The sequence below is a fragment of the Petaurus breviceps genome, unplaced genomic scaffold (genome assembly GCF_028583685.1).
Source record: "Petaurus breviceps papuanus isolate PSGF00001 unplaced genomic scaffold, PetGlider_PUasm1.0 98, whole genome shotgun sequence".
NCBI classification, from domain to species: domain Eukaryota; kingdom Metazoa; phylum Chordata; class Mammalia; order Diprotodontia; family Petauridae; genus Petaurus; species Petaurus breviceps.
Genome location: NW_027187460.1, coordinates 25,962,420 through 25,979,535, shown reverse-complemented (window position 1 = coordinate 25,979,535; position 17,116 = coordinate 25,962,420).

Genomic DNA, 17,116 nt, shown 5'->3' with positions numbered 1-17,116 from the left:
GAGGTGGCTGCAGTGTGCGTGGCTGCCCCAAGAGCTCTTGGCCTGCAGATAATAGGTGGACAAAGCAACTATTCAAAGGGTAATATCTCTTGCTTTGACCTGCTTGGATCTGGGTCACTGTCTTGGGCAGTGATCATGGAGTCAGAAATGCCAGTGTGCCAGAGCTTGTCATGGCTGTAGAGAGGACACCCTCCTCATAACTCTAACATTTGCAAAAACCCCAATGATTTGGGACACAGTTCTCTCCACTCTGGAGCAGAGTTCTACTGTGGCAAAGAGCTCAAAAGTCACATAATTGGGTGCCAATATGAGCAAGCACAGGAAGCACAAACAGACCATCAAATCCTTTTTGGGGGACAAAAAGGATCAAAACATGGAACCAGAGGAATTCAACAAAGTCAAAACTCCTGTATTAAAAGCTTCCAAGAAAAATATGAGTTAGTTATAGGCCATGGAGGAGCTCAAGAAGGATTTTTAAAATCAAGTAAGAGAAGTGGAGGAAATATTGGGAAGAGAAATGAGAATGATACAAGAAAATCATGCAAAACAAGTAAACAACCTGACTGAAGAAAATAACACCTTAAAAAATAGACTAACTCAAATGGCAAAAGAGGCCCAAAAAGTCAATGAGGAGAAGAATGCCTTAAAAAGCCAAATTGCTCAGATGGAAAAGGAATTTCAAAAAGTCACTGAAAAGAATCATTCCTTCAAAATTACATTGGAGCAAATGGAAGCTAATGACTGCATGAGAAATCATGATACTTTAAAACAGATCCAAAAAATGAAAAAATAGAAGGCAATGTGAAATATCTCATTGGAAAAGTGACTGACCTGGAAAATATATACAGGAGACATAATGTAAAAATTTTTGGACTATATGAAAGCCATGATCAAAAAAAGAGCCTAGAAATCATCCTTCAAGAAATTCTCTAGGAAAATTGTTCTGATATTCTAGAACCAGAGGGCAAAATAGAAATTGAAAGAATTCACTGATTGCCTCTTGAAAAAGATGTCAAAAAGAAAACTAGGAATATCATAGCCAAATTCCAGAGTTGCCAGGTCAAGGAGAAACAATCATAAGCTGTCAGTAAGAAACAATTTGAGTATTGTGGAAATATAATCAGGATAATACAAGATGTAGCAGCTCTTACACCAAGGAATTGAAGGGCTTGGAATATGATATCCTGGAGGTCAAAGAAGCCAGGATTAAATCCAAGAATCACTTACCAAGGAAAACTGAGTATAATGCTTCGGGGGAAAATATGGTCATTCAATGAAATAGAGCACTTTCAAGTATTCTTGATGAAAAAAACCAGAGCTGAACAGAAAATTTGACTTTCAAATATAAGAAGCAAGAGAAGCATGAGAAGGTAAACAGGAAAAAGAAATCCTAAGGAACTAATTAAAGTTAAACTATTTATATTCCTGCATGGAAAAATGATAATTGTAACTCTTGAAACTTTTCTTAGTATGAGGATAGTTGAAGGGAATATATATGTACATATATATATATACATGTATACATACATATATGTATGTATAGGAGGGTGTATATGTGTATGAATACATATGTGAGTGTGTGTATATGTGTGTACATGAATACATAGACAGAGGGCACAGGATCAGTCGAATAGGAAGAAATTATATCTAAAAAATAAAATTAAGAGGTGAGAGAAGAATATAATGAGAGGAGGAGAAAGGGAGAGATAGAATAGGGTAAATTATCTTTTTTGAAAGAGGTAAGAAAAAATGGTTACAATGGAGGGGAAGAGCAGGAAGGTGAAAAGGAATGGGTCAACCTTACTCTCATTGAATTTAGCTTAAGGAGGTAATAACATACACACTCATTTGTGTATCTTACCCCACAGGAAAATAGAGGGGAAGATAGAAGGGAGGGCGGATTGGGAGAGAGGGTAATTAGAAGCACACATTTTTGAAAGGGGACAGGGTCAAAGTAGAAAAGAGAATAAATGGGGGGTGGGATAGGATGGAAGGAAATATAGTTAACCTTTCACAATATAACTGCCATGGAAATGTTTTGCGTAACTACACATGGACAACCTATATAGAATTGCTTGTCTTCCCAGTGGGGATGGGTGAGGAAGGAAGAAGGGAAAGAATCTGGAAATCAAAATTGTAAAAACAAATGTTAAAATATTGTTTTTTACATGCAATTGAGAAATAAGATATAGAGGCACCAGGGTATAGAAGTTCATCTTGCCCTACTAGAAAGTCAGAGGAGACATGGGGGAGGATATAAGAGAAAGCAGATTGGATGAAGGGGTATTCAGTATGCTTTCTATCTTGGAGTGGGGAGTAGGGGAAAGACAGGAAGAAAATTTGTATCTCAAAATCTTGTGGAAATGAATGTTGAAAACTAAAAATAAATTTAAAAATGACTATAAATTAGAGATGAATTTCCAGCCTTTATTAATGGAGAAAATTCCAATACCTAGAGTTTTATACACCAATGAAGTCACAAATACAGAGCAAACTTCCCCTCTATTGCCTCCTCCCCCTCCCCCATATCATCAAAAACAACTCTTTAATATATGGTAACATTTACTGAATTGGGGCTTCTACCTTTGTCCATCTGCTTCAAGAAAACAATTAATTTTTCACATTAATTTAGCCTGGTATGCAGGGAAAGTTTCCCAAAGTCAGCCCTGATGAGATTAAAGAAAGATCATTAGATATTTGGAAATATTGGCGTTGTTTTCTTCAGGGTGATCAGTCAGAATGGATTGAATGAAGATACTGTAGAAAAAATTAAGGTGTCTTCCATTAATGCTCTCCTTAAATATGGGTGTCAACCTCAGCTGGCTTAAAACTCAAGTGGTAATGGGTGGAACCACCCACTGGTGATTGCTAAAGGCAATTATTTCTGGCATTTGGTTTCAATGGGGATACCACCCACAGGCTACTGATAGGATATTTTGACCTAGAGGAGATGCTGTCTTGTCCTCCTAAGAGCTAGGAAAAAGGAATAAGAAAGGGAAATGGTGGGATTCCCCTCTGTTTCTTTAATTACACTTTATAGGAAGCTTTACTATAATGTACAATTATCAAAGTATAATTATAAGTTTTACTCTCAGCTCCATATTTCAGGCTACTCCAACTTCATACAAACAGATTCTACTTAATAGAGATTAAAATGATCTTGATTCAAATGGTTCATGGAAATACCTCTGAAAATTTATTTCATTTTTGGTGACAGGACAAAGTCTTGTGGTGAGAGGTCTATTTTTCCTCTCCAATCCATCCTCTACTCTCAACCAAAATAATTCTCCTGAGTCACAATTTTGATCATGTCACTTGAACAGCTTTGAGGATTCCATTACCTTTGGGATAAAATTCTCTTTGCTTTGGCTTTAAGCACCTAGCCCCACCTCTACCTCTGCTATAACTAACTTTTCTAGCCTTATTTTACAGAAAGCATGTTCTGGAGTACTTAACACTTTCACTTTCAGAACTCACACCCTAAGCTTGGGAGAATATCTCAAGTCACACACTATATTTAGGCCCAACTATAACCCCTCTCAACCTTTGCCATCTTCTTATCAGTCACATTGCTCTTTTGTCTCAGTGAACACACTTACCTGTCCCTTTCTCTCCTTTCCAGTTCTGGAGCCATAATTAAATTGACATTATTATTATGCCTGGAAAAGGTGTGTCATTTTCTCATCATTTCTGTAAACTTTCAAAAATGTTTTCTATCCACCATTAGAATGTAAGCTACTTGAACACAGGAAGTGTCTTCATTTTTGTACATCCAGAATTTAACAAAATACTTGACATGAAATAGGCTTAAGAACTCATTCATTCATACACTTTTTCCTTCATTCATTCCCTTCAAGCACTCTATATTCCAGTCAAACAAGCCTACCATCCTTCCTTCAAATTTGACATTGCACTAATTCTCTACATTCTCATAAGCATAGCCAGGGATGCACATCCATTACATCTCTAACCTTCCAAATCCTTACTTTCCTTCAAGTCCAGGCTCAGATGCCTCTCTTAAATCCACACATCCCTCGTGATAAGAGCTCTCTCTCCCTTCTCAAATTAATTTTGTTAGCACATCTGTTTACATGACATATGGGGTGTTCCAGGATAACTAGACCTCTTGTAGGAGGACTTGCTGAGCCCTTTTCAGGGCTGTTTATTATCCACCTTTCTTGTCCACCTTCATCTAACTCTCCCATGTGGCTCCAAGAAGCTGTGGCATGTGCAGCAACCACATCACAGTAAAACTATCTTGGCAGACAGGGTAACTGATAAGCTTCAAATCTGTTGATGAGTAAGAGGGATGTCAACCCCAAACATATGAAGACTTCTCCTGATGAAACCTTCCAACAGCCATGAAAAGGGCTGAGGCCAGTGATGTGGAGTGCTTAGATATTGTTCAATCATTCAAGGGCCCACATCATCCATTGCAAGCCAAGCCATAACCAGTCATCTTGACTTTGATCTTGCCACTGGACTTCCATGACTCTGGAAGAAAGTGTGAGGCTGATGACTTTGCACAACTCTGGCTCACTTAAGTCATCTGTAATGTCATTGTTCCCCTTCAAAAATGAAGGATAAACCACAACAACCTGTTTAGGAATAAGAACTGTTTCTGATTTTGGTTTTGGTGCTTGTTTCCCTAGCAGCCAGAACAGTGCTTGTATGCACTGAAATATTGACATGGACCCATGAAATCACTGATGTGAGTGGTGATGTTGTGGTCTAGGTGTTCTGGGAACTCCAAAATTTAAGGGCAAAAGGCACAGGTCCTGCCTTGAAAAAATCTCACTCAAACCTTCTTTTAATCAGAGACAAGATCTATTGCTTTGGCCAAAAGAAGCAGTTGGGGCTTTTAAGAACCAGCACTATTCTAACACTTATATTGACAAATGGGCCAGACTCTTTAGGAATATGAGAAATTTAATGGGGGCAACATGCACCTTATATATAGAAAGACTGTGGGAAGATCTGGATATGATCAAGGAGTGACCAATAGCTTGGGGAAATTGAGAAGTAACAGAGAAGGGGTCTAGATGGAATTAAGGGTGGGAAGTGGCCTGGGGCAGAAGTAACAGAAAATGAAGTGCTGGGCTAGGTTAGAGGTAACAGAGAATTGGAGCCACAAAACAAGGACAGTTGAAAGGATGAGCTTCAGGCGAATGCCAGGGACACCTGGGGAATTCAAAGTTGGTAGGGAGGGAAATTCCAGGGCCCATACCCTGACAGTGATATGTAATGGATAGACTGATAGAGATCGCAACAAATCCATGGGTGCTCTTCCTGTGTGCTCCTTGTCAATGCCAGGAGACTCAGTTAAATAACAGATGAAATGATACTTCTTTGTAATTCCCATAGTGCCTGGAATCATGTACCTTGTAATAGGCATTCAATAAATTGTGTTTTTAAGGGATTTTTTAAGAGGCCATCTATTCTAACCTTATGATTTTATAGAGGAAGAAACAGACATCAGACAGCAGAAGTGATTTTAATTCTATTAGCCTTAAGCATTGATTAAGAATTTGTTATGTGCCTGGAATTGTATTGGCTCAAGTATGCAAAGATAAAAAAAGTAAGACAATCTCTGTCATTAAGGAACTTAGATTTTTTCTGAAAGGAATCAACATATATATGGATAAATAAATACAAAATATATAAAAGTTTTAGTGGAATTCTATTGTGCTATAAGGAATGACTAAGGGTACAATTTTAGAGAAATCTGAGATTCACATGAACAGATAAATGAAATGCAAAGAACCAGAGAACAATTTATACAGAGAACAGCAACACTGTAAAAACAAACAACTTTGAAAGACTTAAGAACTCTGATCAACAGAATAAACAACCACAATTCTAAAACAATCATGAGGAAACATGTCATTCATCTCCAGATAGGTGATGGACTCAGAGTAAAGATTGAAGGTCATGTTTGTTTTCGTTTTGCTTTGTTTTTTGGACTTGGCCAATTTGGGAATTTGTTGTGCTTGATTATATGTATTCGTTGTAAGTTTTTGTTTTTCTTCCTTTCTCAGTGGGTTAGGGAAGAGGGAAAGAATTTGGACCTGAAAAAATTGAATTAAAAATATATAAAAAGTAATTTTTGCAGGAATGGGAAGTGCTGGTAGTTGAATGTAGACAACTGGGGAAGCATAAAAGACTTTTTGTAGCTGGTGGCCTTCTAAGTGAGCCTCAAAAAGAACTAAACTATTTTTACAAATACTGTTGTCCTTTAATATTCATGGGGGTTAGGGGTGCAGGATCCCCACAAAAGTGAAAAACCCTGAACATCTCATGCCCACTCTAAGTTATTTTTAATAATTATCATCATATTTATTTAATATAAAAATCAAGTAAAACATCACACTACATCCATTAAAAAGTTGTCGTTTCTATGTGAGAGAAATTAGTGTCTAGTACACTATTCAGAGTCTTTACAGCCACAGGTGTAGCTGCCACACCAGTTTCCTTCTTCTATGAAAAGCACAAGTTAAAATGATCACTGTGGAAGGAAATCATGTAACTGAGTCTGGATGGTAGAGGGACAAAGAAGATGCTCTCCCAAAGAGAATGCATGGCCTATAGTTCTTTTGCACACTGAAACTTTTAGCTAAATTTAACTATTTGAAATAAATTTATGTATGTTTACTTAGATAAGTAAATGATAAGCTAGATTAATAATACATAGTATTTATACATTTATGACTTATTAATTAGTATTCTTTACCTATGCATAATCATCTGTAATTTTTCATAGTATGCTGCAAATAAAAAAATTCTATCTACTTATCAATGGCCCACCCAGGAACAACCAAAATCATGAAAGGCCAGCTGTTGGATGCTTCATCTCTTTCACTTAAGTGTGTCAAAATATCTGTTGGCATCAAATTCACACACATTTGTTTTCCAGATCAATGCATGTAGCTAATAGAGCATGGGAGATGAAATATCACATACAGAAAAAATTATGTTGACTTCACCAGGATCACACTGGCAAGTAATAATGGAACCCAAGTCTTTTCTAATTCCAAATTTAATGTTATTTTTAGTATAGTGCATTTGACCTCTGTGTTCCCTTCATTATAGTAATAATAGCACATAGCCTTTCAAGTAAGAGAAGAAGAGCAGACCACAGAAAAGGAAGGAAAGAGGAAGGTGAAGAAAAGAAAACAAAGAAGGTGAAGAGAACAGAAAAGAAAGGGAGAGAGAAAAAAAGGGGGGAAAAAGATCTGAGAAAGGTATGGGTAGAAGGTGGTAAACAGTCTACCCATCTACCACTCCTTGATCCTAGTGAAACAGCCTGTCTGTTTCTGCCTTTAAGTACAATGAAAAACAAGACAACTAAGTTACTTGCTTCAGGGGGAAGGGGAAAACATAATTTATTAAGGGTGTATATGCCAGGTACTCTGCTAAGCACTTTACACATATTAATTCATTTGATCTTCACAGCAACTCTGGAAGGTAGTACAGGATCTATTATCATTCACATTGTACAGTTGAGGAAACTGATGGAAACAGAAGTGAAATGACTTGCCTGGGGTCACACAGTGACCTTAAAGTGATTTCTCCTTCACTTGAAAAATTATCATCACTTGTCAATATTTCTAGAGAAGGGATTCTTGTCTAGGTTAAAATTGAACTAGACCGCTTAGGAGATTCCTTCTAATTAAAATTCTTGGTTTCTGTGTAATGATCATTATCAAAGAGACAAGGAAGTCACAACCTCTCTCTGAATCAGTTTCCTCATCTGTAGGACTGGGATAATAAAAACATGACCTCACTGGGTCATGGTGAGGATCAAATGAGATAATGTATATAAAGGCTTCTTAGACTTGAAAGTACTACACAGATGTGATCCATTTATTACTCTTATTGTTATTATTATACCCCACAGGGATAATAATCTTCTTCAGGACTGAAGGAAAATCTCATTGGTTTTATTCATGGTAAGTTTCTAAATTATGTAGGCATCAAAGCTCAGGCATACATAACACTTCCAAGGTCAGTCCAAAGGCCTCAGTCCTTGTAGGACAGAACTGGGAAGGAGGAGTGGTCAATCAAGAATGGCAGTGACTTCTGGGACCCAGAGTATTCCTAAATAGATCTTTGACATTATTTGGGAAAGGAAGGAAGTCTCTGTCTACAAAGGATGTAGGAGTGGTGTGAACCCCAATTAAAGTTTTCATTCAAAGTTGGGGAACCATGAGAATTCAACTAAACAGAAAAGTCTTTTGATCATCTCCCTACAACCTGAAGTATGACTCTTGTGACTTGGAGCGCTTCCAAGAGTCAGTGGAGTTTCCATGGAAACCTGTTGGAAGCCTGAGAGTGTTACATCTCTTTCACTTCAATCCACCAAAAATATTAGTCAATGTTTCCCAGTTCAGTGCAAAGAGTCAATGGGATTGCAAGATTTCAGTCAGCATTCTGTTATGGACAGAATCTTCAATGGACAGAAGGCTATATAGTATGTGTTTGGAGGAATTAATAAATATCATCTATTATTTCTAAAGTGCTTCAAATTTTCCAGAGTAATTCCGACATAATACAATCAACATTTTTTAAGTTTCTACTACATACATGGGACTGGAGTACATACTAGGGATACAGAGATATAACCAAAAAACTACCTGCCCTCAAGAAGCTTACATTTTTATTGAAGAGAGACTATGTGGAGACAGATAAATACAAAACATATAAAAGGTACCACAAAGAAATATCAAGGAAAAAAAAAGGAATAACAGTTGGGGGAATCATGGAAGGCTTCTTCTAACAGGTGATAGCTAAACTGAACCTTGAAAGGAGGTTGGTGTTATAAGAGTCAGTGATAAGAATTGCTCTATTGCAAATCTTGATATAGATGGATGGAAGGATTTAAGAATTAGAAAGTATCCTGGAGGTGTCCTGGTGAGCCTCTCCATTTCACAATAAACTGACCCTCAGAGAGAAGTGACCTATCTAACATCTCACAAATAGCATAGCCAGTTTTAAGCCCAGATAGTCTGATTTCAAATTCAGCACTATCATTAATATATCCTTGCTTTCATTTGCTGTCTCATTTCATTTCCCATAGAAATCTTGTAAGATAAGTAAAGTCATATTTTGAAGAAGGACAAACAGTTATGGAAAAGAGAGGTTTGTCTGAAATCATGTAATGAGTTAGTGACTATCATACATGTACCATGTTCACCATCATTTACCTTTCTCTGAGGACTGGAATTTGAAGTAAGCTCCATTGGTATAAATCAGGTGGCCAACTCTAGCTGCATTCATCATCATCATCATCCACTCTTCCAATCCTTGTGTGGACTCATGGTAAGCCATCATCTCAGACTGTAAGAAACATCCATAAATAGCCTCATACACTACAATGACAGCACAAAGAGAGAGAAGATTCATCTCTAACACCCAGGTGTCAGTCACACTTCTTCGTTCTCTGTTCCAGTCTCTTTCCTTCATTTACTTGGTTTACTTCTATCACACCCTCTGCTCCCCACTGCATGGAATAGGAAGATCTCAGGTGCAGCAGTCTTCTCTCCTGTAAAGTGGATGGTGTGATCAGTTCCTGCTCATGGAAGCCTTGATGACAGGCTGTAATGTAATACCAAGGAAAGGCAACTTCCCAAGGTTCAGAATACCAGCATAGGTGCTCTCCATTTTATTCAGTGACAAACCAAGAACAGAGAAGGTCAAAACATGACATCATTCAAAATACAGCATTTACTAAGTGTGATTAAATAATCTCCAAGTACTACCCCACCCCAGGACCTTCCAATCATTCAATCAATTACAAAGTCCCTCTTCTAAATACTACTCCACCCCTAGGCTGTACCTTCATTTAGTCCACCACAAAGCCCCTCTTCTCAAATGGAGATTAGTTTCCAAACATAAGTAAAGTACCTTCATTTGTTCAATCACAGAGCACAAAAAGGTCAAAAGTTCCCCACCCCTGGATCACAACTGAATCTACCCCAGAGTTACATCAAGTTTAAGCACAGCACTTAATACCCAAATAGAGGTCTTTTCTTCATCTTGACACAGAGGCAAGTTCTCAGCAATCTTAGTTCCTGGGGAGACAAGGCTTAGCAAGGCCATAAGATACATTGCCAGTCTCTTCATTAATTCATCCTCTGTCTGTAGAACAGTCCTAGAACCCCTGAAAACATTAGCAAAACCTTCTCCCAGGATTTCTGTAAACATACAAGAAGAAAATCCTTCTTCAGGGCTTCTGAACCAACAGCAAGTTTCCCAGACCCCTGCAACAACAGCACTGTCCTTCACCAGTGGACAGTATTCACTCTCTGTCTGCAGGACAGTCTCAGGAGCTCTTAGCCAACAGCCAGGTTCCAGGACTTCTTCAACAAAAGGACTGTCTTTCACCAGTGGACAAATCTGGCAAAACAACATCAAAACGGACAAAGTACCAGCAAAACAGCCATGTCTCCTCAGTCCTTGGCAGCTCAGGGGGCAGGTCTCAAAAGTCCAGGGCGATTCAAAGTGGTCCCCCAGCAATTCTCTCAGTCTCTCTCTGCCTCCAAGAGGGTGCTGCTTCCAAAAAGTTCTTCTGCCTCTCTCTTGTCTCTCCAAATGTACGTCACCAGCTCCTCCCAGTTCAGGACTTTCTTTTCACATCAACAAGTCCATCCCCCAGGTGAGATTAACAAGCTCTGGGTTTTAACACAATCAATTTGAAAACCAAGCCAACACAGGGGAATCTTTATATTCCATTACTATCACACAGGCAGGGATATTTCAAGGACATCTTCTAAGTACAATTCAAGAAGCTAGGTGTATCCTATTTCATCTTGTACCCTGCAGTACTCCATGAATTCTGCTCATGGTGACAAAAACCAACATAGCATATGAGACAGCCCCAAGAGAACCAACCCAAGGGCAAGTTGCTCTTAGAGTCACAATTCTCTCAAAACTAGAGGTTATGAGCCCCCATTGATGTGTTTACTTTTTTTTTTCCTCTGTAATCCTACATATATTTTTATTTTATGCTTTTTAAATTAATTTAATTTATTTTTAGTTTTCAACATTCATTTCCATAAGATTTTGAGTTACAACTTTTTCTCTCCCTGTCTTTCCCCTACCCCCACCCCAAAATAGCAAGCCTACTGAATACCCTTTTCCCCAATCTGTTCTCTCTTATATCCTCCCCTTTCATCCTCCCCCCCTCAACTTTCTAGTAGGACAAAATGGGTTTCTATACCCTAATACCTGTATATTTTATTTCCCAGTTGCATGTAAAAAACAGCAACAACAAATTTTTAAACATTTGTTTTCAAAACTTTTTAAGTTCCATATATATTTTTTCTTCTTCCCTCCTTACCCACCCCCACTGGGAAGATAAGCAATTCAATATAGATTGTACCTACCCACACCATTTCCATAATAGTTATATTGTGAAAGACTAACTATATTTTTCTCAATCCTATCCCACTCCCCACTTAATCTATTTTCTCCTTTGACCCTATCATTTTAAAAATATGTTTGCTTCTAACTACCCTCTCCTCCAATCTGCCCTCCCGTCTATCCTCCCCCCTCTTATCCGCTACCCCCCTATTTTCCTGTAGGATAAGATATCCTATTGATCGTGTATGTTATTACCTCCTTAGGCTAAATTCAATGAATATCAGGTTGTTCCATTCCCTTTCACCTTCTTGTTCTTCCCCTCCATTGTAACAGTTTTCTTTTGCCTCTTTTATATGAGATAATTTACCCCAATCTATTTTTCCCTTTCTTCTCCAAATAAATTCCTCTAACCTCTTAATTTTATATTTTAGATATCATTCCTTCATATTCAACTCATTCTATGCCCTCTGTCTATGTATACATAAGCATACAAATGTCCACACTCACATATATGTATACATCTTCCTATATACACATATATATGTATGTATACATATATATATATATATATATATATATTCCTTTCAACTATCTGCATACTGAGAAAAGTCTTATGAGTTACAATTATTATTTTTCCATGTAGGAATGTAAATAGTTCGTTCCTTATGATTTTTTTTTCATGTTTACCTTCTCATGCTTCTCTTGCTTCTTGTATTTGAAAGTCAAGTTTTCTGTTCAGCTCTGTTTTTTTCTTCAAGAATTCTTGAAAGTGCTCTATTTCATTGAATGACCATATTTTCCCCTGTAGCATTATACTCAATTTTACTGGGTAGGTGATTCTTGGTTTTAGTCCTAGCTCTTTTGACCTCCAGAATATCATATTCCAAGCCCTTCGATCCCTTAAGTTTCTAGGTCTTACGTTATCCTGATTGTGTTTCCACACTACTCAAATTGTTTCTTCCTGACTGCTTGCAGTCTTGATTTTGAAAATACAGTCTGGTATTTTCTCCTTGATCGGGGAACTCTGGAATTTGGTTATAATATTCCTAGGGGTTTTCTTTTTGGGATCTTTTTCAAGAGGCAATCACTGAATTCTTTCAATTTCTATTTTGCCCTCTGGTTGTAGAATATCAGAACAATTTTGCTTGATAATTTCTTGAAAGAAGGTATCTAGGCCCTTTTTTTGACCATGGCCTTCAGGTAGTCCATTGATATTTAAATTATCTCTCCTGGATCTATTTCCCAGGTCAGTGGTTTTTCCAATGAGATATTTCACATTGCCTTCCATTTTTTCATTTGTTTGGATCTGTTTTATTGTATCTTGATTTCTCATAAAGTCATTAGCTTCCCTTTGCTCCAGTCTAATTTTGAAGGAGTTATTCTCTTCAGTGAGTTTTTGAAATTCCTTTTCCATCTGGCAAATTTGGCTTTTTAAAGCATTCTTCTCCTCACTGACTTTTTGGGCCTCTTTTGCCATTTGAGTTAGTCTATTTTTTAAGGTGTTGCTTTCTTCAGTGTATTTTTGGGTCTCCTTTAGTAGGCTGTTGACTCACTTTTCATGATTTTCTTGCATCATTCTCATTTTTCTTCCCAATTTTTCCTCCAATTCTCTTACTTGATTTTCAAAAATCCTTTCTAAGCTCTTCCCTGGCCTGTAATCAGTTCATATTTTTATTTGAGGCATTTGATGCAGGGGTTCTAACTTCAATGTCTTCCTCCTGTTCCATGCCTTGATCCTTTTTGTCCCCCAAAAAAAATTCAATGGTCTGTTTGTGCTTCCTGTGCTTGCTCATATTGGCAGCCAATTACTTGACTTTTGAGATCTTTGTCACAGTAGATCTTTGCTTCTAGAATGGAGAGAGCTATGTCCCAAATCACTGGCAGTTTGCAGCTGCTGGAGATATTATATGGGGCCCTCTCTATAGCCCCACAAGCTCTGGCTCACTGTTTACACACCCCAGGACCACCACCCAAGACCGCAATCCAGATCCAAGCAGGTCAAAGCAAGAGTGCTTAGCCTCTGAATGGTTGCTTGATGCCCCTACAGTCTGCAGGTCAGGAACTCTGGAAGCAGACACAGGGCAGTGACTGCAGCCACCATCCCTCCACCACTTCTTGCCCTGGGGGTAGCAGCCATTCTGTTCTCTTCTATCCTCCCCTGGACCAACCAAGTTCCACATTGATGTTTTACTTTTTCTTTGGCATTTATGGATTGAGAAGTCAGGATACCGCTACATCTGCTGGCGATTTACTCATGTGAAGTCTGCTCTAGCTGTGGCTCATAGGGGGTCACCCTGAGGCTAAAACCATGGCTCAGGCAGGATTGCCCTTGGCTCCCAACACACTTTGGTGAACCCTTCCTGTCCACCTGCTGGGCTTCCTTCAGTGGGAGATTTGTTTCTCTCTGTCACTTTGTGGGTTCTGTAGCTCTAGATTTTGTTTAGAGTAATTTTTTACATGTATTGGAGGAGGTGGAAGCTGGAGCTGTGCGGAAGTCCTGTTTCTATTCTGCCATCTTGTTTCTACCTTTAATGTGTTTTATTTTACTAGTTAGTTATAAGATGTGAAGCAACTAGGGAGCATAGTGCATACAGTAAATAAACTGAATAAAGAGAACCTGAGTTTAGACTCTGCCTCAGAGTCACTAACTATATGATGTTGGGCAAGTCAGTTAACATTTCTCACCTTGCTTTCCTTAACTTTAAAATGCAGATAATAGAACAACATCTGAGAGGATTATTATAAGCATCAAAGAATATTAGACATATATACATACATACATATACACATATAAAGCTATTTACGAATGTCAAATGTGTCATTAAATGTTAAATGTGTCATTATTCTTATTGTTGCAATATTCTTACTGATGCAATTAGGTAAAAGCAAAGGTTTTTAATGAAATAGTATAGTAAGAAAAGCAATGAAACACTTCCTCCTAACTTCACCTGAATCTAGATGACCTTTTATTTTTTCTTCTTTGAGATAGAGGTCATCAACCTGGACTGTCTTTAGACTCCATCTTTACTATCAGCTTCTAGTCAGTCCAACATTACAATATATCATTCCTAGAATTTAATAAAGACTTCTGGATGAAGTTCTTGTTCTTGTAGTGTAGATGAGGACATGTAGTGTAGATGCTAGTCTCATCTCATTTAGGAGAGCTGGGTGGCACAGTGGATAGAGTGCCATGTCTGGAGTCAGGAAGATCTGAGATCAAATTTGACCTCAGATATTCATCAGCTGTATGAACAAGTCACTTAACCTTTGTCTGCCTCAGTTTGGTCAACTATGAAATGGGGATAATACTAGCATTCATTTGGGGTTTTCTTTTGGGAGTGATTTGCGATTTCTTTCTTCAGTTCATTTTACTGATAAGGAAACTGATCCAACTGTTTTTGAGAGCAATCTGAAATTATGCTCAAGGAGTTATTAAACTCCCTATACCCTTGGACCCAGCAATACCACTACTTAGTCTAAGGGAAAAAAGAAAAAAAAAACCCTGTATTTTCTAAAATGTTTATAGCATCTCTCTTTGTGGTAGCAAAGAACTGGAAATTACAGGGATGCCCATGCAATGGGGAATGACTGAACAAGTTGTGGTATGTGATTGTGATGGAATACTACTTTGCTATAAGAAATTATGAGTTCAGTAATCTTAGAAAAACCTGGAAAGACTTATACAAAATAATGAAGAGTGAAATGAGCCGCACCAAAAAAGCATTGTATATAGTAATATTATTTTAAGAATGACTTTGAGCAAATAAGTTATATTGTCTATTATATATACCCAAACTAACTATAATGAAACATACATTTGTGTCTAAATGGTGACCATCTTTAGGGTGGGGGGGGGAAGAAAAAAAGAAATTCACATGATAATTTTGTTTTATTTTTGAAAGGAATAGCAAGCTCTACATAGGTTTGCAGTTTCATGTACAATAATCTTTTTGTTGTACTATGTTATGGAAATGCTTGCTTTATTTATACATTTAAAATAAAATAAAAACAAATTAATTCTATGAAAGAGAATATGCTTATTGGTAGTTGAGGACTTATATATGAGTGAGACATTTTATACTCTTTAAGAATCTTGCAAACATCATATTTATGTTATATTTGCTACTATTTCCTACTGGCCCATTTGGATAATTATATCACTGCTGAAAGGGGACTTAGAAGAACTAGGTATTATTCCTGACTTTGTCATTAATAAACAGTGTGATGGACAATGTCAATAGTCGAATGGTAGGCCTTGCAATCAGGAAGAACTAGGTTGAAGATGCTTGTCTTTCAAACTAGCTAAATGGTTATGGGTAAGTTACTTATGCTCTCAGTATTCCCAAAGAACTCTCAAAGACTAAAAATAGCAAATATGTTGATGATTTGTTTTGGTGGAAAGATTTCCCCTGCCATGTATTCCATACACAGGCAAAATCATTTGTCTGGCCCCAATAAACAAACAAACAAATGGATGAATGGATAAATGAATGAATGAATAAATACAAAAACAATTACCTGAATGAAAAAAATTAAATAAATAGATAAGTAAATAGCAAATAAATAAAGCAGAGTAGAAAAAGGAACTTTGGTGCAGTGGAAAGCATATAGTTCTGGGACCTTAGATAAATGATTAAAATGCAGAATTTAGCAGCTGAGTGGATCAGTGGATGAGGTACTGGGTCTGGAATTAAGAAGAATTGAGTTCAAATCCTGCTGCAGAAACTTACTGGTAACGTGATTCTGAGTAAGTCACTTAACCATTTTCTGTTTCAGTTTCCCCATCCGTATTAGAATAGCACCAACTTTATTGTGAATATTGTGACTCTCAAATGAAGGGGAATAAGCATTTACATAGAGGCTACAATGTACTAAGCACTTTTCCAATATTATATCATCTTATCTTCACAAGAACCCTGGGGGTAGATGCTGCTATTATCCCCATTTTATAGTTGGGAAAACTAAGACAAACAGACAGTAACTAACTTGCAAAGGGTCCCCCAACTAGTAAGTATCTGAAGCCAAATTTAAACTCAGGTCTTCTTGACTCCAAATCCAGAATTCTATGCAGAATGTCCTCTCCAATGAGATAATGTATGCCAAGTGCTTTGCAAACCTTAAATTTTTATATAAATATTAGCTATTAGCATTATTGTTAACAGGAAAGTCCATTCCAAACCATACTGTAGAACAGAAAAATTATCTTTTTTTTTCTTTAAAGGAAGATATCTTGAGGAATGGGATGGAAGGAACTTGAAACTAGAAAAAGTGGGGGAGGGTGAGAAGCATAGCTAATACCCAGGGCAAGGTCACTGGAGCTTTGTCCCAGGGCGGGAAGTTTAGAAAGCCCTGATACCAAGATTCAGGATGTGTTATTCCTTAGCTGCCCCTGCCTCCCTCCTTCTTACCTCAGGTTTCATCCCTACAAGGACCTGTCTCCCATACTGAAGGTTCAATCTAGGGTGTACTTCCTCTCTGCCTAGTCTTCTTTCTTCAGTGGCATAGAAATGTCAAGATCTATTTCTCCTTCCAGAGTCTACTTTCTTCCCTCTCCAAGATACACCCTGGGTGAGGCTGATGTTTCCCCTAGATAGAAATATTTTTCAGGTAGGAGGAGCAAAGCAGGATAGTTTTTTAAATTTTAAATAATTAAGCTTTTAAATTTTAATAATTAAGAACCTCTGCTAATAACAATTAGCTAATTGGTTTAGCAAAAATTTTGCTGTAGACTAGAAGTTGGGAAACATCACGTGAG